The 24,563-nt window shown below is 44.3% G+C and overlaps 1 long non-coding RNA gene across 1 annotated transcript in view; it reads right to left on the reverse strand.

Moving 5' to 3' along the window:
- The window catches only part of LOC103552130 (uncharacterized), a 49,933-nt gene extending 26,474 nt beyond the window's left edge, over positions 1-23,459 (reverse strand). Inside the window, exons 1-3 of the long non-coding RNA XR_545170.2 lie at positions 21,582-23,459; positions 19,269-19,336; positions 9,356-9,804 (exon numbers count right to left, since the gene is read on the reverse strand). This is a non-coding gene — a long non-coding RNA (uncharacterized lncRNA). The remainder of the gene's footprint in view (positions 1-9,355; positions 9,805-19,268; positions 19,337-21,581) is intronic.
- Between the last annotated feature and the right edge of the window lie 1,104 nt (positions 23,460-24,563).

Genomic DNA, 24,563 nt, shown 5'->3' on the forward strand with positions numbered 1-24,563 from the left:
ACTCACCCTCCACACCCTGCCATCTGGTTCCAACCCACCCTCCCAGCTGCACCTCCCACTACTCTCCACTTCTGGGAACAAATTCACCAAGGGCACCACACACAGCTCATCACTGGCCTCGTGGCCTCAAAATACTCTCTCTTCTCCTTCCTCTGCCTCTTGTCATGCTGTGCCTTCTCCATCACCCAGCTTGGGTACCTCCTCTTCTCAAACCACGGCATAATGATGCTCCCACTCTGTACAATAAGAGCAAATAACAGAGGACACTTCTTGTATACTCCCTAATTACTTTACGCATGTTATCTCATTTAGTTCTCAAAACAACTCTATGAGGTAGGATTGCATCCTCCATTTTACAGAGGAGGAAACTGGGGCAAACACTACAATATTTTTCAGACTGCATGATTCAACTCTCAGATAATATTTACAGCTCACTTATGCTCCCAAAAGAAAATCTGACTAATTTACTCCTAAAACGGCTGAAGGACATCTGTAAGATTTCTTGAGCAGTCAGTACTTTCAAAATTCAATATAATAATCTCAAAATTGCAACGGCTTATATGATATTAAATACTTTATAGCCAATAAGCACATAAGAAGACACTCAACATCACTAGTCATTAGGGAAGTGCAAATCAAAACCACAATGAGATACCACTTCACACTCATTAGGATGGCTATTATATTAAAAAAGAAAACCAAACAGAAAATAATAAGTGCCATCGAGGATATGGAGAAACTGAAACCCCTGTGCATTGCTGGTGGGAATGTAAAATGATGTAGCTGCTGTGGAAAACAGTATGCTAGTTCCCCTAAAAATTAAACATAGAATTTTTATATGATCCAGCAATTTGACTTCTAGGTATATATTCAAAAGAAGTGAAAGCAAAGACTCGAATAGATGTTTGTGTACTCATGTTCATAGCAGCATTACTCACAGTAGCCAAAAGGTAGAAACAACTCAGATGTCCATTGGCAGATGAATGGATAAGCAAAACGTGGTATATACACATAATGGAATATTATTCAGCCTTAAAAAGGAAGGAAATTCTGACACATGCTACAACATAGGTGAACATTGAGGACATTGTGCTAAGTTAAACAAGTCAGTCACAAAAGGACAAATATTGTATGATTCTACTTATATGAAGAATCTAGAGTAGTCAAACTCACAGAGACAGAAAGTGGAATAGTGGTTGCCAAGGGCTGGAGGGAGGGAAGAATAGGGAGTTATTGTTTAATGGGCAGAGTTTCTGTTTAGGATGCTGAAAAGTTCTGGAAATGGATGGTGATGATGATTGCACAACAATGTGAATATAATCAATGCCACTGAACTGTACATGTACATTTAGAAATAATTAAAGTGATGTATTTTATGTTATCTATATTTTACCACAATTAAAAACATTCTGTATGAAAATGCTTTCATATCATACATTTGGTTCTCAAATACCCTGTGGGGAAAGCAGAGGAGATAGGATCCCCTATTGCTAAGATATGGAAAGCAAGGCTCAGAGGGGACCACTGACTAGCTCTACATGTGCCCAGAATCCCCTGGGGATCTCGTCACGATGCAGAAGTCGGATTCAGTGGGTCTGGATGGGGCCTGAGACTCTGCTTTTTTAACCTGTCCCTGGGTGACGCTGGGGATCTGCAGACCACAGCCCCAGGTCAGGACCAGGAAGCAGCAGGACTGAGACTCAAAACCTGATTCTTTAGACTCATGATTGAGGATTCTTTTAACTCTTTCAAGGAGTCCCTCAGAAATCACTCCGTATCATCTCGATGGATTGATTAACTCAACTATCTCCAGAAGACCATAATCGGACCCATAATCAGACCGATTTTGTGAATACTCTGGACACATAGGGAAAATCTAAGTTACACCCTCCTTCAATGTGTAAAATCACACATTAATTTTTTTAAACACTACTTGTATGTTAGCTCAAATAAAACTATAATAGAAACTAATTTGATTGTAAACTAGTTGAACAACTTAAAGCTTTCCTTAAAAAGATTATTTATCAGGTATATTTCACCTGGTATATTAGGTATATTATATATATGGTTATATATATATATGGTATATAAGTATATTAGGGCAGAAGTTCTAACCTCCAGATGCACATTAAAAATACCTAGTATACATATTTAAAATACTGATGTCCAGGACCTACCCCCAAAGAGACTGATTCAATTGTCTGGCGGAGTTTTGTTGTTGTTGTTGTTGTTGTTGTTGCTTTGTGTTTTTTAATCCTCCAAACGATTCTAATAGCAGTCAGGAATGGGAACAATTGACTTAAGATGAGATAGCAACCCAAATTCAACATATTTAATAAATTGCATTAGTCTCTGTTCTTCATTGAGATGATTAGGCATCAGAAGAAAAGTCTAGTATGTTTTATTTGCTAACTGCAAATGCAAATGCGATATTTCAGACATTTTATTGGGTCTAAATTTACTCCAGGAGCAAACTTTATGCAAAATAATGCGAGTGTTAGCAATTGTATGTCCCTAGCAACACAAAAGTTAATTTTAGCACCATTAAACTCCCAATTGGACCCACAAGTTTATTTAAAATTATGTTTGGGCTCACCAAGTTAATTCAAATCAATAGCTACTTTACTTCTCCCGCTGAAATAAAACTTGCCACAATAGCCATATTGATGATACCCTTCTTCTTGATTATCATCATTCATATTCAGCCTTAATTTGGATATTGCCAACCAACATTTCCAGCCAAGGACACTTCAGGATAATGTATATAAATTGTGCCTTATTGATCACAGAACATCTGCTGGCACTTAAGTATGTTGACATATAAACATGAACACAAGTTTGCATTTCTGATGTTCATAAAATTATAATTTACAATAAAATGAACATTGTTACGCTTTTCTTAATCACCCTCATAAAGATAAAGTGGTATAAGCAGGAGTTTTAAATTACAAAAACCATTAAAAGAATGTAAAGTCCTAAAGTTTTTTTCTTTTGAATGATTTGTGGAAGGAAAACATTATTTTTCTTTTACATTTGATACCATTTCATTTCTTTTTCCACTTTATGGAAGAAAAATTAATTTGCCAAACCATATTTACTGAAATCAGAAATTATAATGCAATGAAACAGTGTTTTCTTAATATATATATATATATGTATATATGTATATCTTTTCTTATTTTAAGATTTTAGGAGTCCACAGTAAGATTAGTGCAATTGACTTCTTGGGACACGTTTCCTAAAGATGGATTGGCACAAGCAAAGCAGAGCATGATTGTTAAATAAAACTCATGGCCAAAGTCTCAACCCCCGTCCTGAAGTGGCTGCTGTTAATACTCTTTATTAAGGGTGCAAAGCTGCAGCTTTTCCCATAGAAAACAAGATAAACCAGACAAACAGTGCACAGGTGTTGACCTGCCCCACTGCCGCTCAAAGTCTAGGAGCGAGCCAGGTGACGTCATCCCAGGGCACCCTTCCTAACTCAGTGAAGTGAAGAACGAGTTTCCAGGAGAAGTCTAGGAACAATTCGTTCCCAGGCGTATGTTGAGAAACGGCCGTCCCCATCACTTCCTTTGCTCTGTTCCCACGGCGAGGGGAAAGCTAACACTCATGGAGGGCACGTGATGGTCTAGGACTATGCTAGAAGGTCTGGAAGAATATATGCCACGTATGTTATGTAACAAGAATAATATTTTGAAAATATTAATGGTGTGGTTTTTTATTCCACTCCAACAGTCACATTCCGTGCTGACATTCCACAACTCCAGGAAAGAGGGAGAGGAAATGACATCCTGGGAGGACAAGAATACAACCCAGGGGGAGGAATGCACCAGACAGAATGGAGATGTCAAAGAAAGCCTTCCAGTTCTGAAAGAAAGAAGATGGAGCAGAAGTAGGGGGAGCAAACAGTCAGACCCATGAGTCTTGCCCCCTCCCCTGACTCTGGACAGAAATCCTGGCACAGGCTGGAGCCGGGCTGTAGATGGATTGAGGAAAGCTGGAAGGCAAGAGGTCTTTATAAACTCACTTTTCATGGGGAACTCCGGGAGGCTGCTCCCATTACTGGGTATCCCTATGCCAGAATAAGGTAGGCACAGCAGAGTAACAATGGCAGCCCAGCAAAGCTAGGCAGAGAAGGGACCTGAGTCAGTGTTTCTGTTCTTCCCTCGGTTCCCGCCAAGGAGCTGAGGCACTAAGGCAACCCCACCAGAGAGGTCAAACTTGAAATTCAGAGAGGTCTGCCATGCCAGTGAGAACCTAGACGGAGAGCCCCGGAGAGCAGCGGGCCTGGCCGACTGACCTGAGAGAAACTCTACAGCCACAGAACACAGCAGGGGGACCTCATGTCATGACATCTCGTACAATTTACACTTGACCTGACTTTCTCAACCTCAGCACTGTTGACATTTGGGCAGATAATTGTTCACGGAGGGAGGCTGTGCCGTGCATTGTAGGATATTTGCCAGCACCCCTGGTCTCTACCCACTAGATGCCGGTAGCTCCCCTACTCTATTCATGATAATCAAAAACGTCTGCAGACATCACCAAACGGGACGACTGGGAGACAAAATCACTGTGGATGAAAGACCCCTGCACTAGACCCGGACTCCATCTTGGAGAGGAAGATAAGGGAAGAGACCCTGAAAAACTGAGCTTCTAGCCCAGAGATAGCTGTTTCACACTGAGCCCTAGAGCATGAAGAGAGGAAGATCCCATCATTGGCCAGTTTAAGCATCTGGCTCCTCCGTTCCACCCACTCCCCAGGCTACTCCGCAGAGTAGAAGCCTAAGAGCAATAGAAAGTAAAGAAAAATAGAAAATATTAACTCTGGAAAGTGTGGGTTGTCAGCCCATTTTACAGATGAGGAAACTGAGTCTTTATGAGGTTAAGCAACCTGCCCAAGGTCATACACCCAATTAGTGGCAAAGCTCGTATTCAAACCCCAGGGAGGCTGCCTCTAAAGTCATGTTCATCCTGATAAGCCAGGCTACCATTGCCTCTTACACATAGCACCACATTAGAACTTCATATATGTTTCAGGGTCATCTCCAGAAGACGTGAACTCCTGGAGGGGAAGGAATGATATTTGTCTGGTTCTATACCAAGCATTTAGTTTTTGCTCCATAAATATTTGTTGAATGAAGGACTAAACCCTCTCCTCCACCTTTGGGCTAAGTAGGACTGTTTTCCAAGGCCTGGCTGCACCTGGGAAAACAAGAATGAAGATAAAAGTTCAGCCAAAGCTGACAATTGCAGGACCAATGTTCTTTCTCAGAAGGTCCTTGAAAGAGGCATGTAAACGTCTGGCTGACTTCCAATCAACAGCGCTCACGTGTATGCCAGGAGATAAGCTCCACAAATTGGCAGAGAAAGGAGAGATGGGGGAGTGGGAGGAGCCGGGCAGGAGATGAGGATGGAGGCTGAGCTGAGATTTGGGTTCAATTTGGAAGGACTGAGAGAATGAAGGAGGAAGAAAACTCCAGGGTTGAGCCAGTACAAGAAGCAAGAACAAAAAGGAAAAGGAAAGAGGGAGTAAAACAAGGAGAGTCCAGGCTAAGCAGGGAGAGATGGGTCTGGCATAATGAAGAGCTGATCCTGGGAAATAAGGGTGGGAGGGAGGGTGAACTGATGGGGAACTTGAAGGTCAGACAAAGAGGTTCAAGGTTATGTCGCGGATTCCTGAGTAACAACAGCACTGACCATTAACACTGATTGGGGGTTACCACATGCAGGCTCTGCTCTGAGCACTTCACGGGGATTACCTCAGACAAGGGAGGCTGATTTCCAACCTGAGGAAGCCCGGAGGATCTCAGCAGACCCTGAGACCTTAAGTAAGGTGCTCAAGTCACATAATTTATAAGTAACAGGGACAGGATGTGAATCCAGGCCATATGGCTCAAGAAGCCACATTCTCAGCCACCAGGCTATGCCACTTCCTGGTATGTGATGTGATAAAGGCAATATTAGCGCCCCGCTAAAGAGGAGATGCACGCACCAGGGTCCCTCCTTCGAGTCCCTAATCTGGGTAATAGTCATTCATTCAGTTGGGATGGGGTTTAGGCAATGGCCAGAAGTAAGATTCAGGATATATTATAGCAAAAGCTAGAGCTTAAGAGCTGTGTGCTAGACGACTATCTAAGATACAATTACTTCGTAGGTAATTCTATATTAAGCGCCTTCGTTCCTTGGTTATCTGCATCCGTTTTGCATGTCCGTCTTCAATTTAACCACACTAAGGGGATAGGGAACATGTTTGTATTATTCCCTTCTTTCTATAATCTCAGCCTGACCACCCTTGGTGAGCATCTTGATGGTGGAATTGTGTGACCACTGATTGTAAAACGTAGAGCCAGCGATGATTCTGGTTCTGAGAAATGCAATCAGCATTGTGGCTGGTGAAAACACACAATCTGTGTGTGCATGGTGGTGGGAGGGTGGTTACTTGTGTGTTTGTTTCATTCATTCATGCAACAAATATTTATTGAGCACCTACTATGTGTCAGGTACTGTTTTAGGGGGTGGGACACGTCATGGATAAAACAAAGATCACTGCCCTCCTAGAGCTGGAATCCCCAGAGGCAAGACAGACATAAACATAGCAAATAAGTATATTATATAGTGTGTTAGATGATAATAAGTGTCTTGGAAAAAGTGGAAAGTAAGAAAGATCAGGAAGGGAGCAGGGGAGCAATGACTTAAGAATGAGAGTGAGCAAGCCAGGTGGACATGGGAAGAAGGAGTGGGCCTGGTGTGGTCAATGCCCAGCAAGGAGGCCAGTGTGGCTGGAGTGGAGGGAGCTTGGAGCCCAGGGATGGCAGGAAACAGGTCGGGGGTGGGTGATGCTTTATGATGGGCCTTGCGGACCTTTACTCTAAGGGAAATGGGGAGCCCCTGCCGGGTGAAAAGCACAGGAGAGGTACAATCTTTCTATAAGAATAGCCCATAGGAAGCAAGGGTAAACTATTGCAATAATCCAGGACAGAGAGGGTGGTGGAGAAAGCCAGAGTAATCATTTTTCCCCCAGTGTAGTGCCTGCCCAATGTCGTTCCAAAAATAATTGATGGGGTCAGAGTCAACCAAAGCAAATTCTTCATGAGTCAGCAGGGGGAAACCAACACTGGGGAAGACATGACACATTGTCATGCACTGTTCAAATAGCAACAAAATGAAGAATCAGACACTCAGATCTACTCAGTTATGAAAAAGAGTGCCCAGCACCCAGACCACACTGCAGGCAAACAAAGCATTCACACCTGCATTACTGAAACTTCAGTCCCTTCGCCCCACTGAAGCCTGAGGAAGCAATCAGCTTCGTCTTTTCCCTGTTCTGGAATCTTTCCATAGGGATTGGGGCCATGTCCCATGCCTCTCCACAGGATTCCTGCCCTTGTGTGAAATGTCCTGGTTCCCAGTGAAGTGTCTTAATCTACCCATTTATAAGTACTGGGGGAATTTACTTTGTTCTAACAGGTTGCTTTAACTAAATATCTAAGGTGTAGTTTCGCTAAACCACATGGTAAGTATTTTGCATTCGTATTGTATTTTTTGCCGTAGAAGTCACTGCAAATGCTTCTTTGCATTTTCTTGTTTCCGGAAGCAATTTCCTCTGCTAATGCTTTAGTTACATTTCATTAATTTTAAAACTGGATTTTTTTGTGAAATTGGGCTGTACTTGTGTGAAAATACTGACTGATATGGAGGGCATTACCTAGTAATGGGAACATATTTCTTAGTTTTAAAACAAAGGTCCACTTGGTTGTTGCTTACGTAGATCACTTACAGCCGACAAAGCTGAGCATGCAGAATGTACATTTAAACACACTTTTTATCTCCCACCTGTTTTTGTACTCAACGAGTCCTTATTACATTATTCAGAATTCATTTGATTTGGCCCCTCCTCTTGGGTTGAAGAGCCTTTAGTCCTCTTCCTCTTGGCTTTAGAGGAAAAGGAGGGATAATCTTGGCTTTTCAGGAACTTTATCATGTCTGCTCTAGTTCTTTACCAGCTTCCTGCTCGAATGAAGCCAGCTGTTGGGTGAGAGTGTGGCTTGGATAGTTGGGGAGTTCGTCCCTCCTGTGCCACCCTGGCTCTGCATGGCCATCTTCAAGCACCTCACCTTATCAGGGAAGCCTCCAGAGAGCATCCTGTGACTCCCCCAAAGGCCAGCCAATAACCCCATTCCAGGAGACTTAGGGGACCAGTGAGATTTTGTGTGATGGAAAAGCAACTCTGTCATTTGACAAATATTTATTAAGCATCAACTACACGCCTGGACCCTGACTTCAAGGATGTACTATCCAGCAGCTCTGAAACGCTGCAGGAGATCAGCCTTTCCCTCTGGGAAGAACATCAAAAGGCTCTCTGCAAGTGGAGCTATGGGGCCACCCTGGACATGTGGACCCATCCCCACGTGCTGCCTACATACCAGAGATGCCTAGCATGGGATAAACTGGAGACATCGCTTTACATTCTAGGATGCGTGGGAAACTCATCTTCACAGCCATGGTTCACAACATGAGGTCTGGAATCAGTTGGGTTGGATTCAAGTCACAGCCTTGCCATGCACTGGCTGTGTGACCTTGGACGAGTCACTTCACCTCCCTGAGCCCTGGTCTCCTCATCTATAAGGTTGGGTTAGTAAAAGTGCCACCTTCACAAGCTTGTTGGGAAGATTCAATGAATCCTCACACTTAGTTCAAGGCCTGACATATAATAGATGCTCAGGCAACCCTCATTATATTGGTAACGGATTCTGTTTTACTGCATGGTAGTAAGCAGTGTCTGGGGCTGCTTGATGGTTGGTGTGGGCAGAACATGGGGCTAATGATGTTTTATGACATGAAATATGCAAGATCCTGCAGTGACCAGATTTGCTGCCCCAACCCTCCATGGTACCAACCTCAGTTTAAGACATAACCGTCTGAACTGAGAGCAGGGGCCACATACAGAACAGCTGCAGTGTTGTTGCTGCTACTGTTGCTGTTTTGAATTGAACTTGAGTGTCGTAAGCTGGGACCCACCTGTGTTCTCTCAGCCCCACACTCCATGCTGCCTGACCCCAGCAGCTTCCACATTCCCTTTCCCGCCTTGCTCTGAAGACTTTGGAAGTCTGGTAACTGCTCACTTCACTGAGCATCCAGATGTGCCTGTGTCGTGGTGGGGAACCTCTCAAGGTCAGATTGTAACACAATCAGCATTCTTTAAAGTCCCACCGCTTTGGCCACAAATGAGGACCCGCTTGCTTACCTCCTTCCTGGCCCTTAGCGAAGGCTTTGGTTTGGTTCTAGAGTGTGGGTGACATTTGGACGGTGGAGGTAACGTGACAAGAATGGCGGGGAAGGCTCTCTTACCTACCAATCAGGGCTTTTCCCCGTGGAGTGCAGCAGACCTCAAACCCTGGGAGTGATTTCTCTCCAGACGTGGATAAGAGGCCATTCTTTCTGTTCACTCCCCTGCAGACTCCGGTTGATGTCTTGCCAGTATAGCAGGATGCTTCCCCACTCCACATGGGCTGGAAGCCAAGGAAGGCAGTTTTGTGTTTGTCCAGGCACAGAGTGCTAAGGAAAAGCCCTGAAGCAAATCTACGCTTTATATCTCTCCAGCGCCTGTTGCAGAGAGAGTCTCTTATTTCTTAGCACAAGCCCGAGGCAAAATTCAGGTCAACCCAAGAATCATGCTTTTCCAAACCTACGGAGTCCTACTGTGCATCAGGCTTATTCTGCGAATAATGTCTTTGATCCTCAATGTGCTATTTCCTCATGTGGCTCCATACATCCCCTCTCCTGCTTGCAACCTGGGTGACCCTGGGAAAGCAAAATGAATTTTAATGTCAGCTTATGTCATACCTAATCTGGAGGGCAGATCTGCTGCTAACGACAACACAACAGAAAGGTCGCTTGACTACTTCCCAAGTCAAACAGAAAGAACATTCACGTTATCAGAGCTCTCCCCTGTGCAAGCCCACACACGCAGGAGAACGTGCCTTCTTGTTCCTAAAATCAGACTTCGGTGATGCAACCAGAGTGGAGGGCTTCACTTTGAATTCAGATTGTAGTCAGCAACTGTTTTTTCTTCAAGCCACTAAGCTTGAATTGGATAAAGAATGTGACTCATGAAATAGGTTTTATTTAAGGGATTTGGGGCCTTGATTTTACATGTATGCTTATGAGCATGGGAACACTGTGAAAAAACCGTGTAATCATGGGTAAATATTCAGATTAGAAATCCAGAACGCATTCCAGCTGTAGGATTTTAGTTGTTGTTGGCTGGTTTTGTTCTGGGGGGTGGGGGAAGTGCAGTCTATCCAAATTGGCCCCGTTGTGACTGTGTTTCCCACAGGATTTGTTTTTTTAACATAACAACAAATGCTTATACATTGAGAAGTGGGAGTTAAACACTGTGTCTTTATTTTGTTTAGCCAGGCGGTAGTTTAACCCTGCCTTGTTTCAACTCTGGTCTTCTATCCTCACCAGTGGTGAGAGTTGAAGAGAAACACTTCGTTTGGGCTAGGAACCTCATAACTCACTTCCAGTTCAGGATCATTCGAGGGTTTCCTCAGACAAATGCATGGATACTTTCTATTCCCCTCCCTGCTCCCAGGACACATAGGTTTGGTTGGTTTACATTGGTTAACCTGATGGAGAAATGGAAAATTCTGTTAGGGATCAACTTAGAGCATCGGCTTGAGATGAAGACACCTGGCGGGAACCATGTTTGATTCCACCTTAGTCCTCAGTGTCTGGATGGAAATTTCAGAGCTGCCAGCCTCTGCGAACATCCTGGATCTGGTGGCGTTCCCTATGAACGCTGCCCTCTGAGGGCCACAACTTCGACCCAAAGGCAGTGAGGCAATGCCAAAGCAGAAGAGAGGCTCAAGGCGTTGGAAGGAGGTTTTTCTGGAAATGTCTCCTCGCGTTCCCTGATTTGGGACCTTGGCTCCAAGTCCGTATTTGAATGCAGGTGGACTAGACCATCTCTGACGTTCTTCCAACTCTAAAATGTCGTTCAAGCTTGATTCCCTTTTAAGGCTTCTAAGGCCTCAGAGGTCATGCAGAATAAATAATAATAACTGTGCTCCAGGGTTCAGAGGTCAGGAACCCTAGGAAGGAGGTCTGGAGGCTGAAGGGTACAGGTTGCCAAGGAGGACACAGAAATGTGATTTTTCTTTCAACTATAAAATTATAAATTGAGAAGAGAACTATCTATAGAGATATGGCATGCTGATGAAGTGCGATCGCTCAGGAAGCATACAGCGCAGTGCCCGGCGGCCTAGGAGAGGTTCTCCGTGGTAGGTGGTTGAAATAACGAAAAACTGAGTGAAACTCTCAAGCAAGCAACTCACCCCAAGGCCTCGCCATGAGCAAGGGGCAAATCCAGGCTGTGAGCCTACGTGCTCTGACCTCAAGTGTGGTGATCACTTCCCTGATCCTCACACCTACCAATGTGTCCCCCAGGTTGGCTGGTGGTTAATCGTCGTCATTCCAGGGGGAAGTTCTGCTTAGACATTCAATACAAATTATCCGATTCAAGGGAAGGAATTTAATCTTAATGTTGGATTCACTCAGGTGGTTGACATGGGAACCTTTGAGTTTGTTGCCAAATGGGACAGAAGTCTGGGTGGCCTAGGGACCCTGGACTTGCAACTGGCATCTGAAGTGAGGGAACTAGCCCTTAAACCTGCAGAGTCTGATGCTAACTCCAGGTAGTCAGTGCAGAATAGGAGGATTGGTGTTGAAAAACAGCGTAGGGGTGCTTATTAAAATTCCAGTTCCTAGACCCATAGTATAAATGGCTGAATCAGACTGAGGGTGGAGCGAGGGAAGCTGCCCGTGATTCCCCGTGAGGGAAGCTACAGTGATTCTGAAGCACATCTGCTTTGGGGAACCACTATCTCAATTTCTGCTTCTGCAACCTCCATATCAAACTTTGAGTTCATCCTGCCAAAGGCACCAGGCTCCAGACTCTGGCAATTAACCAGCTTGCCAACTGTACTGTCTACCTGGAGAGGCTGAGAAACAGACGCTTCTAGAGTTTGAGCCCTGCCATTTCAAGAATCACTTTGGTCAGGCCAGCCCACACGACCCCCTTCTACATAACTCCTTGGGCAAGGCAGGGAGAATTCTGTGAAGCCAACACGAAGAGAGGTGAATCCCTTGATTAAGTCCATTCCCAAATCCTCTCTGGGTTAGGAAGACCCTCTCCAGCCCTGAGATGGCAGAACTTCCATATGGCTAAAGTGGGGGCTCGTGTCTGGAGCCTTAAAGTGGCTGTCCCTCCGTGGAGGAACGCCCAGGGACGAACCCCCTGTGTGGGAGCCCGTGACATAGACCCCCATCTCCTCCCTGGGCCTAGAGAGCAGGGCCGCAGACGTTCCTGTCCTCCGTCAACATTGTCTACCTGGGGGTATGTTTTTAGTACAGTAAAAAGGAAAAATAAAAGCAAAAGCAAAGTACACAACAAAAATCATCCACAGTCCCACCACGATGGCCACAGGTGGTGCTGGATTTATATTTCCTTCCAGTCTCTCAGTCCCCATTTCAGAAACATGGCTGAGATCCGTGTTCCTGTTGATGACTAGTTTCCAGGGCAGTAAATAGAGAAGCACAAAGTTCCCTCGTAAGGTCTCCTCGTGGAAGAACATGTTCAATATGCAACAGCTTTTGTTCCTTCTGCCATGGAAAACTCACTCTCTCAAGGAAGGCTTTTTTCGTTTTTATTTGCCTCAATCTTTTTATTGCCAAGGTAATACCTTTGCATTTAAAAAAAAACATCCCAACAATATAAAAATGTATAAAATCTCCTCCATCCCAAGTTTGATGTGTATGGTTCCAGACTCTTTCCTTTTCATGTAAAAACATATATGAGCTATACCTACATTGCTTTTTAAACTGCCAACATGGAATAATAATGTAGATTCTGTCTGATGGCTTATTTTTTTAACCTACCAATATATTGTAAATACCATAGATGTTTTTAGTGAGAAAAAGAGAAAGCAGAAAGAAAAACTGGGCTAGAAAGTGAAAACGGCATCTTTAATCTGGATGCCAGGAAGAAAGTATGTACTGGGTTTGCTATGCTAATTGAAACCACAACCCAAGATTATTATATACTTTGTCCTAAGTATGGGATTGAGAAATGTAACTACGTGGGTTGCCATTTCTTAAAGTACGCAGAACAAATAATAAATGTATGGAAAAGAGGACTAAGAAAAGGTTTACGTAAGTCTTAATCATGGACTGTGCTTCAATAAGGCATCAGCCTAAAATTTTCCTTTCTATTTTTTAATAGGCAATGCTGCTAGAAAATAGTGAACTGCCAAAAATACAGATTTACCTTTTTCTTTAAAAAAACACAGAGCAGTCAATTAGTTCTACAAATAGGTATTGAGTGTCTGTGTACTAGGCACTGTGATAGGAGATGCGATATGTCAGTGAATAACAGCCCAAGATTTACTCCTCCACTCCTGGAGGCCGGAGGGGTGTGGTGGGGCTGGGGCAGACAGTTAACTATGTGCATAATCAACAGGTAAATTATCTAGTATATTAAAAGGTAGTATGCGCAATGGGGTCCCCCCATAGCTGCTCAGGTGTAAGAGTAGCTTAAAAGTACTGGAAGGTGTTGCTTCATTGAGAAGACAAGCTTATGAGAAGATAAAGTTTAAGCAAAGCCCTCAAGAAGGTGAGTGAATGGGCCAAACAGATCCCTGGGGGGAATAGGACGCTGCCTGGGTGTTTGTTATGGGTTGAATTGTGTCCTCCTCTCCCTGATGAAAAATGATATGTTGATGTCCTAACCCCCCAAGCCCTGTGAATGTGACTTATTTGGGAATAGGGTCTTTGCTGATGTAATCATGTTAAGATGAGGGCATTAGGATGGGCTGTACTTCAAGGACTGATGTCTTCATAAGAAGAGGGAAATTTGGACACAGACACTCAGGAGAATACCATGTGGGGACACAGAGACATGCAGACACAGAGGGAAGACAGCTGCGTAAAGATGGAGGCAGAGATGGGAGTGGTGCTGCCACAGCCAAGGAATGCCCGGGCCTCCAAGGCTGAAAGGGGCAGGAGGAAGACTCTCCTGGAGGAGAGGAGGGAGCACGGCCCTGCCACTACCTTGATTTCAGACCTCTGGCCTCCAGAAGCATGAGAGAATAGATTTGTACTGTTCTAAGCCCCCAGTGTGGGATACTCTGTTACGGCAGCCACTAATCCAGGGAACTAATCCAGTGTTCAGGGCACAGACGGAGCCAGTGTGGCCAGGAGGAAAGTGAGGCCAAGAACAGGAGATAAGGTCAGGGAGACAAGTGGAGGGGCACAAGTTGGGGGACAAGTGTGGGGCAGCACCCCGTCAAGGTGAGGACTTGGATTTTATTCTAGTGAAATGAAATTGTGGGCATAGGAGGGGCAAGACCTGATGTGTTTTCCAAGGTCTCTCAGTGTTGCTGCTGCGCAAAGAATAGACTGGATAGTCGCAAGGAGACAAGTTAGGAGGATTTTGCAGAAACCTTGATAAGAGGAGTCCATGGTCACAGTGAAACGAACAAGAAATGACTGGACTCTCCATGCATTTTTTTTTTTAAGATTTTATTTTTTTCCTTTTTCTCCCCAAAGACCCCTGTACATAGTTGTATATTCTTCGTTGTGGGTCCTTCTAGTTGTGGCATGTGGGACGCTGCCTCAGCGTGGCCTGACGAGCAGTGCCATGTCCGCGCCCAGGATTCGAACCAACGGAACACTGGGCCGCCTGCAGCGGAGTGCGCGAACCTAACCACTAGGCCACGGGGCCAGCCCCTCCCCATGTATTTTGAAGGTAGGATTTCTGGATGGGTTGAATGTAGGGTGTGAGACAAAAAGAAGATCAAGGATGATGACATTAGCTGAGGATGACGTTACAGAAAGAGTGCCTCATCTTAGCTGGCTTGGCACTATTATCACTCAGGCAGGCAGCACAGAAAAACCAAACCACACCGGACCAATGAACAAAAACACACTGCAGACACTGAAGAAGTAAAGTACCATGGTTTACACGGCCCAAGTGAACCTTTGAGAGACTTTAGACCTAACGCTAGGACCCCCAACTGGGCATCAGGAGACTATTTTTAACATAATTCTGATTTATTGAGAAATCATGGAAAAACAAGTTTAATTTTTATGCTTATTTTCTCTGGAAGACAAAAGCGCAAATACATGGTTGTCCTTATATCTTTTCGTGATTTGATGAGGAAAAATCATTTCACATATACGAGGTGATTTCTCCGAACTTAACAGAGAATGGTAAAATCTTTTCTGCCATTTTATGACGATGCAAATGAGAATATGTATGTAAATACATATGTATGTAAATACAGACACTCATGATTTAATGAGCTATAGGGAGCCTGAATTCAGGAAACATCTATGAGCACCTCCTGCCGGTGCTGGGAGAGGTTTAGAGGGTCAGGGATAAACAGGACATGCCCCATTTGGGGGAAGGAGAAGAAGTAAATGCACAGAGATACACAAGCAGGGTGTATAAAGTATAAACACAAATTGTGGCAGCCCCAAAGGAAGAAAGAATTCATTTTGAATTGAGATATCCAGGCATGTTACATACTGGAGACGATATTTAAACGAGGTCTGAATGTACGAGAGGCAAAGAAGGGAGGAAGCATACGCCAGGCTGCACAAACATCTTGAGAGGCTTGAGAAGAAATTAAGTGTTCGAGGATGAACAGAGGTTTGAAGAGAAAACCGGTGAAAGGATGTGGTCAGGGAAGAGGCATGAGAAGTACCTGACGCTGTGGACAATTGTCTACCTGCCCACTCCCCTTCTCAGAAGCCGACTCATGACATCCACAAGCTATTAGAGTAAAAATTATTTGTAAACAAAAATTGATAAACAATGAGAAGATTCATGTTGCATTTTTATCTCAATCCATATATTAATACTTATATTCAAATTTTAAGCTGTCTTTCCATGACTATTTTTTGCTGTAACATGCTCATTGAAACAAATCAACACAGAAGTGGTTTGTAGAAAAATAAACTTCCTTCCAGCTCTGCTTCCACCACCATCACAAGAGGAAACCAGACTTAAAGTCTGGGATATATCCTTCCATCCTTCACTAGGTTCACACAAACATATGTTCACAGACGTGGAATTTGCCCCTTTAAAAATGAGGGGATCGTATCATACAACGTACTCTGCAAACTTTTTTTTTTGTAAAAACGTCACAAACATCGTCCCAGGCAATATCCATAGATCAAATTCACTTTATCAATAGGTGCACAATATTCCATTGCATGGATGAATCACAAGTTATTCAGCTGTCCTCTATCAACAGACATTGATATTTTGTTTTCAAATTTTCGCTGTTTTTCACACATCTATCCTCATTTACTGGGACATTTTGTTTCTGTAGAATAGATTCATAGTGATATGCTTCTTAAATAAAAATATGTTGCCATTAAAGATTTAAGACCACTATAAAGCAAATTACTTATTTCTCTCTTCTAGAAATAACTTTATTACATTGCTAATTCCCATTCTAGATTGTAGAAATGGGTAGCTGGGAGAAACTCAATTTTGAAGAGAAAAAATGATGCTCAGTGTTTTCCTTTTCTTCCACTAAGTGTTCACTGCTGCTCTGTGCTCGGCACTGGGGCAGGATCAGTGTCACAGTAAGAGGTATTTTAAACGAAGAAGTATGAGCCGGCCCGGTAGCACAGCAGTTAAGAGCGCATGTTCTGCTTCTGCAGCCCAGGGTTCGCCAGTTCAGATCCTGGGTGTGGACATGGCACCACTTGGCAAGCCATGCTGTGGTAGGCGTCCCACATATAAAGCAGAGGAAGATAGGCATGGATGTTAGCTCAGGGCCAGTCTTCCTAAAAAAAGAAGAAGAAGAAGTAGGTATCCTTCTTTCTGGAAATTCTCTCTCTGTTGGGAAATGAAACTGGGTTCCTTTATAGCATCACTGGATTTAAATGGGAGGAGCCAGGGAGGAATTTCCCCCACAGCCCTAAACATATCCAAACGTAATAGGCCTCTTCTCCCAAACACAGGCCAGAGGCAAAAGACAGTTCTTTAAAAGTGCTCCTATTTCTGCCACAGGTAACCAGAAGACAGTTTCTTTTAACCAGGAGAAGGCCACCTTGCTCCTGGCATTTGCTAAGATTAAATCTCTACCTCTAGCCACAGGGAATGAGCCAGCTAAGAAGGAAAAAGTGCAAATCCATTGGACAACACCCAGCCTAGTGTCAAAGTGTTTGAGGTCCAATCTGGGAGGAGGCTCCCAGCTGGTCAGACTCATCCTCACATGCTGAAGGGGTCGGGCTGACGCTAAAGGGGAGCTGCAGGATTTTGCAAACCACATTGCATTTTAACAAAATTTAAAACCATCTCCTAAACCCAAACCTAGCCAGGTAACCGCTTTAGGATGTTATCTTCAGTGCTCTAAGTACACAGACACACCTTCTGGAGCTATGCGTTCATCTTTTCTAAATGGACCACAAAGAAGTCCAAGATATTCTATCACTGTGAAGTTTTTGGGGAAACATGTACTAAGATGATGAGAAATGAAGATGACAAAGTGGTTATGATGAAACTTCCTTCCTGCCTGTCTCCCAGCAATTCCCTTTCCAGGCACAGGGGCGACATCTTTGAGCACGGGTCTCCTGAATCTGCTGCAGTCAGTGTACCCTGATGGCTGTTAATACAGCACATGCATGCACCACCCCTGCAGGCACGCGTCCCGGAGATCTGTAACTAACGCTGGGAACTAGACTGTGAACTTTTTCACCAAATACACTTGGGATGATCATCGGTTGCTCCACAAGCGCAGGAGGACTATGGAGAAAAATCTAAGTAGAGAGGAGAGCAAGACTGAAAAGAACTGAGATGACATGATACGGAAGATGCAATCACGAAGGTACTGAAGATACAACTCCAACTCCAACGCTGACTAACTTCTACTCTAGGATCTGCTGGAGATGCTTTCTCTGGAAAGCCCTCCCTCTTACCCCTAGACGAGATGGGGCCCTCCCGTGCACGGGAAGCACATGCCACACTGTCCACCCGAGAACAAGCATCATGTCCTTTCTTGCTCACTTCTGTATCCAGCACCTGGAAACAGTGTCTGGTGTAGACGAAGCACACAGTGAGCAGGGCGCCAGAGAGGCAAACGAAGGGCTGAAGGAGGTGATGCCATGGGCACAAGAGGATGCAAGCGAAGTTCCCGAATCTAGGAGTGCAGAACTGATGAGGCGCCTGCTTGTAAAGCTTAGTTTTGTATATTTATCAGTAGGCAAAGCAAAGCAATATTGTAAGATACACTTCTTAGGATAGAGTTTCAGAAAACTTCTAAAAGAGAGCTCTCTGGGTTGGTTGGTTTGTTTTTACTACTGTCATTCCCAAAGGGTCAGAAATTTTGAACTTATAAATTAAATCTTGGGGCCTCAGAGCAAGCCTGCTTGTTTCCCTTCTTTCTTTCCATCCTTTCTTCTTTTCTTTCTTCCTTCCTCCTTTTTATCTTTCTTTCCTTCCTTCCAAATATTTCTTGAGAATCCAGCATGTGCCAAGCACAAAGAGAGGTACCAAGGACATAGTGATGGAGAATACAGCCCCAGGACTAGAGGAAGCTGCAGACTAGTTTGCATTAGTGAGCATATGCTGTCTTACACTGAAGTAACAGATACACCCTGAAATCTCAATGGCTGAGCACAACAGAACTTTGTTTCTCACTCCTACAAAGTCCTATATAGACCAAAAAGACTCTCATCCCTCCAATAACCCAGGGATTCAGGCTCCCTCTATGTTGGAGCATCACCCTCTCACACGTGGCTTCCAGGGCCACAAGAAAGGAAGAACAAGCATGGAGGCAGCACGCTGGGCTTTCCTGACCATAAGCCCAGAAGTGATGGATTAGTCCCACTCTCAGGTCATTGGCCTGCAGTAGCCACAAGGCCCCAACCTAACTGCAAGGGAGGCTGGGAAATGTGGGGAGCACATGGATATTTACTGAGCCTTTAATGTCAATATCACACTAGCAAAGGACACAGACAAGAAACAATAATTTCTACACAATGTGTGGAGGGCACTAAGGAAGCACAGATGGAGGGCCTTCACCTCAACCTGGGAAGGGGCAGGTCAAGGCTTTTCTGAGGAGATGGTGCAGGTATGCTTTCAGATCGACGGCATCAGACGTTTAGAGCAGAGCTCTGCACTACACGAGACCGCAAACTCAAAGTATATACTACTTCTTTTTAAAGATACATACAGAAATATTTACCAATGAAATGATACGATGTCTGGAGTCTGCTTCAAAATTCCTGGGGGGTTGGGTAGGTGCAGGGAGAGCTGGAACAAAATAGACCATTTATTAAAAATTGTTAAAACTGGGTGATGAGTATATCAGGTTTTTGATACCATTCTTTCTGGGGCAGGACTTTACTTATGTTTCAAATTTTCCTTAATAATTTGTTTAATTACATAGCCGTTGGGTAAATTACAAGTATAGAGTGTCCTGTTACAAACCACACTGATGTCACCTACATTTCTAATTTAAACAAGCTATTGCTCTAGTTCTACTCCCATCCTTGATCTCAGGCCTCGGCTTCTCCCTCCTTCTTTGCTGACTTGCCTTTGTCCACATCTGCATCGCTGTCTGCAGCCACTTCCATTTACACAGCTTGAGACGTTTTCAGCTGAGAGGCGTTAACTCCCCAAGGAGCACTGCCCTCTCCCATCATGCTTCCTTTACAAGCAAAAAAGCCCTTTTGATTAACTTCCAAGGGCTTCTGCCTCGATTCACTCTCAATTGATTATGTTGATACAACCTACTCCAACAAAAGCCACTCTAAAATTTCTGGACCAGCCCTAAATTTCAAGAGCAGGCAACTTCCTGTTTAGGAAACTAAAGAAGTGGCCCCAGCCTCAAGGAACTCTATGTCCTCTTTCCTTAGACAAAAACCTGATTCATCTTTGAGCCCCTGACACCCAGCCCGGCACAAAGGCTGCCACAGACTGGGAGCTCAAGAAGTTCCTGGGGAGGAGATGTGTCTGGTCCCCTCAGTACTCCCCTTTCTCCAACTTCCTCCAGAGCAGAAAGGAGCTCACAGAGGCTGGCTTCTCCCTGTAACCACACTCGTCAGCTCACGCTCATCTAGACTTTTCAGCTGCTGCCCAGCACAGAGTCTCCTGGTACACTCGGCCGCCCACTTTCCTGTGTCCCCACATGGCCAAGATGTCACTCAGACACACTCCGCAGTTGGTGCCACATTGTCTCCGGCGTTTTAATCCACAAAAGGGCTTCTCTCCTTTCACAGGTCATTATTTTAACATCTTACTATTTTAGAAGCCTTCCGTTTTAAAAATAGCCAGTAGCCAGTCTCCTTCTGCTGAAGCCCTGTCTCCACCGCGAATGTGCTCGCTGGGGAGGGGGAGGCTGAGGAGTTGGTGACTCCTACGAGAAGATTCTCTGCTCTGCATTTTGTGGGCATGTCATATCTAGAAATGCATCTGGAATCAGTCCAGGGCATTAAAGAAAGAGCTTCGGTCCTTATTTGTCACTTGGCTTTTCCTTCCTACCAGTCCATAAAAACTTGGGCCAACTTGCTCAATCCCCTGAATTTTGCAAACAAACAGGAATAAATATTTTGCTTCCAAGTTTTCCTGGGAATGAGAAAGGGTTCAAATTATTCTTAATGTACCTTTAAGAAAAAAAAAAGCTTACCCTTAGCAGAAAATATATGTTTCTGGGATTTCAAGACGTTTACATTTTTCTTTTTAGCATGTCTGTATTTTCAACTTTTTCCATGAGGATCAGGAATTATTTTGTAATATTTAAAGTGTAGTTGTCTTTTTTCTTTCTTTGAAACCAAGGTTTTTCAATTACCTCGGTGCTATTGACATTTTAGACTTGGTAATTCTTTGTTGGGGGGAGGGACATGTGTGGTGCACTGTAGGATGTCTAGCAGCTTCCCTCGCCTCTACCCACTAGATGCCAGTAGCAGCCACACAGTTGTGACAATAAAAAATGTCTCTAGACATTGCCAAATGTCCCTTGTCGGGGAAGGAGGCAAAATCACTTATTTAAAATCCACTGTTTTAAACTATAGAGGTTTGGGGTCTTTGAGGGGTGTTGGAAGCTATTTAGATAAACAAGTACCATATTAGCTGGGAAAAAATGTCACCAAGCTGCTAAGATTAAATATGCTAAAGAGGACGAGGCATTTCTAAACAACAAATGTCCAACTACACTCACTCCAATTGCCTTAGCTGACAGGACGACCAGGGGTTACGGAACAGCCCACTGCAGACAAGAGCAAACAGGCTGAGAAGCACAGCCAGGCCCAGAAGGCTTCCTCCAGAAGTTGGAAAAAACCTCAGAAGTGGTGGCACTGGACTCCTTTGCCCACCAACTGGATGCCATCGCCTCCCAGAGGAAGGGCAAGCAGGAGGGAGAGAAGAGGAGGCAGCTCCTATGAGGGGAGCAGTTTAAGCGACAACATCATAAAACTGTTATTATGAGACTGTTTGGGACTGGAGTGCTCTGCTCTTAATCCAAGGTGAACTGGAAACTCCTTTTCATTTCAACACCAACCTTCTCAAACTCGTCAGTCTGTTCTCCAGGCTCCAAATGCAGTTCAGCTGTTGATTCAGAATCTTCCAACGGCCAAAGCCCGTCGCGGTTTTCACTGTCCAGGTGCTGGGAATGTATGTGGCAGGGATGAGTTCGAAAGAGAAGCTCACCCTCTGACTCTCACCCCGGAGGAGAGAGAGGCTGGGAGTTCCCGTGGGCACCTTGAGAGATTTGCCAGGAAAGCAACAGTAGGAGATGCTTGGAGCATGTGGCAGGCAGCAGATGCCCTGAGGCTTGGGTGGGGGTGGAATTCGGCCATTTCAGGAGGAGCAGACACTAGCCTAACCCTTGCGGCACCCTTGGCTGGGGCACCACCTCAAAAGTGTGCCCCTGGTTACCTGGCAACCTTAGGGCAGCGTTGGAATTGAGCACTGGGCCTCTGAGTCTTAGCAAGACCTGGCCAGCCCAGAAACAGGAAAGCTTCTTGCCTTTAAGCAAGCGTAGCAGTGGGGCCAAGCATGGACTGAAGATCCCAAAATTTGGGAGCAACTCTAGAAAAGGTGTTAGAAAAAATTGAGAAAGACTGAAATGGGCAAAGAGACAGTTATTGGGTGTCGTGTCTTTCATCGCCTTTGAGCTATTTTACAACTCTGCAGCTGTAGAAAATGGGTAATGTTGTGGGTTGAATTGTGTCCCCTCAGAAGATATGTTCAAGTCATAACCCCCAGGACCTCAGAATGTGACCTTCCTGGGAACTAGGGTCACTGCAGATGTAATTAGTTAAGATGAGGTCATACTGCAGGACAGTGGGCCCTTAATCCAATATGGCCGGTGTCCTTAGAAGAAGAGGAGAGACACAGACACATAGGGAGAATGGCATATGATGACAGAGGCAGAGACTGAAATGCTCCAGCTGCAAGCCAAGGATTGCCAGCAAACCCCCAGAAGCTGGGGAGAGACAAGGAAGGATTGTCCCCGCAGGGAACAGAGGGAGCTTGGTCCTGCCAACACCTTGATCTTGGACTTCCAGCCTCCAGAGCTGTGAGACAAGAAATTTCTGTGGTTTTAAGCCCCGCAGCTTAGGTACTGTCTTATAGCAGCCCAAGGAAACTGACACAGGTAGTAAAGCCAATGACTCTTGTCCACTGAAATGCAAATGAATTTATTCAGTGGAACACAATCAATTATTGTCCTGTGGATTATTGACCAGGTTTGCATCTTTTTCTAAATTTACTTCAGGCTTCCTGATGGCCTATACACGTGTGCTATTTTTGAATTTTCCTTTGAACCGATAGTAACCAATCCTACTTGTTTCTTTAGGAATTAATGAGTTAAATAAAATCCTTCACATTGTTCATTTTATATTTATTTGAAAGTCGTGATTTTATCTTTATTTAAAAACTCTCTTTTAACAGGGAGCAGGACTCTCAAAACATCCCCAAGATTAAACTCCTCCTTACCATGCTCATAGGAAGGCGGAGTCAGATTTAATTCCGCTCAGAAAATCAAAGCAATGTAACAATGACGGCACCCAACGTGGAGGCGCAGATTCACACTTACAGCCTGGAGAACCCGGGTGCCGTGGGTAGACAGTTACCCAGAAGCCTAAATTGGAAGCCGTTGGTTCGTTTTATTTAGTTTTGATTCCTACAGAACAGTTTCACAGTTATTATTGGCCTTACTTTAAATTTGCCTTTTTCATCCATTCATTAAGTCTCTTCTGGGCCAGCCCTGGAGAGGCTCTGAGATGAAGCCCAGTTGTCATCTTCAAAGAACTCAGAACTGAGTGCTAAATACCCCACCTGTCACTGAGAGAGTATTCAGTGCTGATCGAAGATTATTTCCTCAAAATCTGAGATGGAGACCTATACCACTAGCTCGTGGAGGACTAGTTAGTCAGGTTTTAATTGTCATATTACACAACAATGTCCCCAAGCTAGCAAAGCATTCTATGAATCTCTGTAGGCAGAAATTCTATACATTATTAAAAACATCATAATGCAACTGTGCAATAGAACACCTTACTAGAATAAGAGGCTAAACTGGAAATGTTATGTAAAATTAGTATTTTTTAACAAAGCAGACAGCAATTATATATTTCAAAAAGACTATGCCTTGTTTGTAAATGAAGAAATTGTAGCAGCCATAAGCAAAATTATATGTCTATAATTTGTGTTTTCTTGCCTTGTCTTTAGTACCCTTCCTTCCCTCCCTCCTGAGGATACCCACAAGGCTCAGCCTGTACCCTCAAAGGAAACTAATTGTCCTAAAATCCTTCTACTATCCCTTTTTAAATAGCAGCTTTCAAATAGTTACTATAAAATAAACATGTAAATTCGTACTAAGGTGAGAATGACTAACAACACCCACTGAGTTCTCACTTTTGGGGCATATTTACATTTTAATGAGGATAGTTCAATTCATTAAGCTCTTAGGATGTGTCTTCTATGACCGAGCATTATGTTACTGCTGTGAGCTCTATATGATACAGCCCTGCTCCTGGCTCATGGGACATCAAGTTGGGCTGAGCTCCAGACCCATAGCCTGCTTGATCCTTCTGACCTGAACAAAACTCTTAATCTTCTCCCCACAACCGGTGCCTCCTCCTCCATCTCACTAAGTAACATCTAGCTCCAGGCAGGCACTCAAACAAAAAACCTAGGTGGTCTTCGTGATTCTTCTCTTGACTCATCCTCTACGTGTAATCCATCAATAAGTCTGCCTGCTCTGCCTCCAAAGTATACCCCAAGCCCATATCCTTCTTTCTCTCTCCTAGTCTAAGCCACCATCAGCTTACATCTGGACTAGAAATGTCCTCTCAACTGGTCCCTGATTCCCTGATTGCCCCTCTACAATCTATTCTCTACACAGCAGCCAGAGCAGCCTCTTAAAGACATTTGGCCCTCTCCCCTAATGACTTCCCGTTGCACTGGATGTAAAATCTGAACTTTTCTTGACCTCAAGGCTTTACATGACCTGGCCCCACCACCTCTCTGATCTCGT

Source organism: Equus przewalskii, chromosome 4 (genome assembly GCF_037783145.1).
Source record: "Equus przewalskii isolate Varuska chromosome 4, EquPr2, whole genome shotgun sequence".
NCBI classification, from domain to species: Eukaryota; Metazoa; Chordata; class Mammalia; order Perissodactyla; family Equidae; genus Equus; species Equus przewalskii.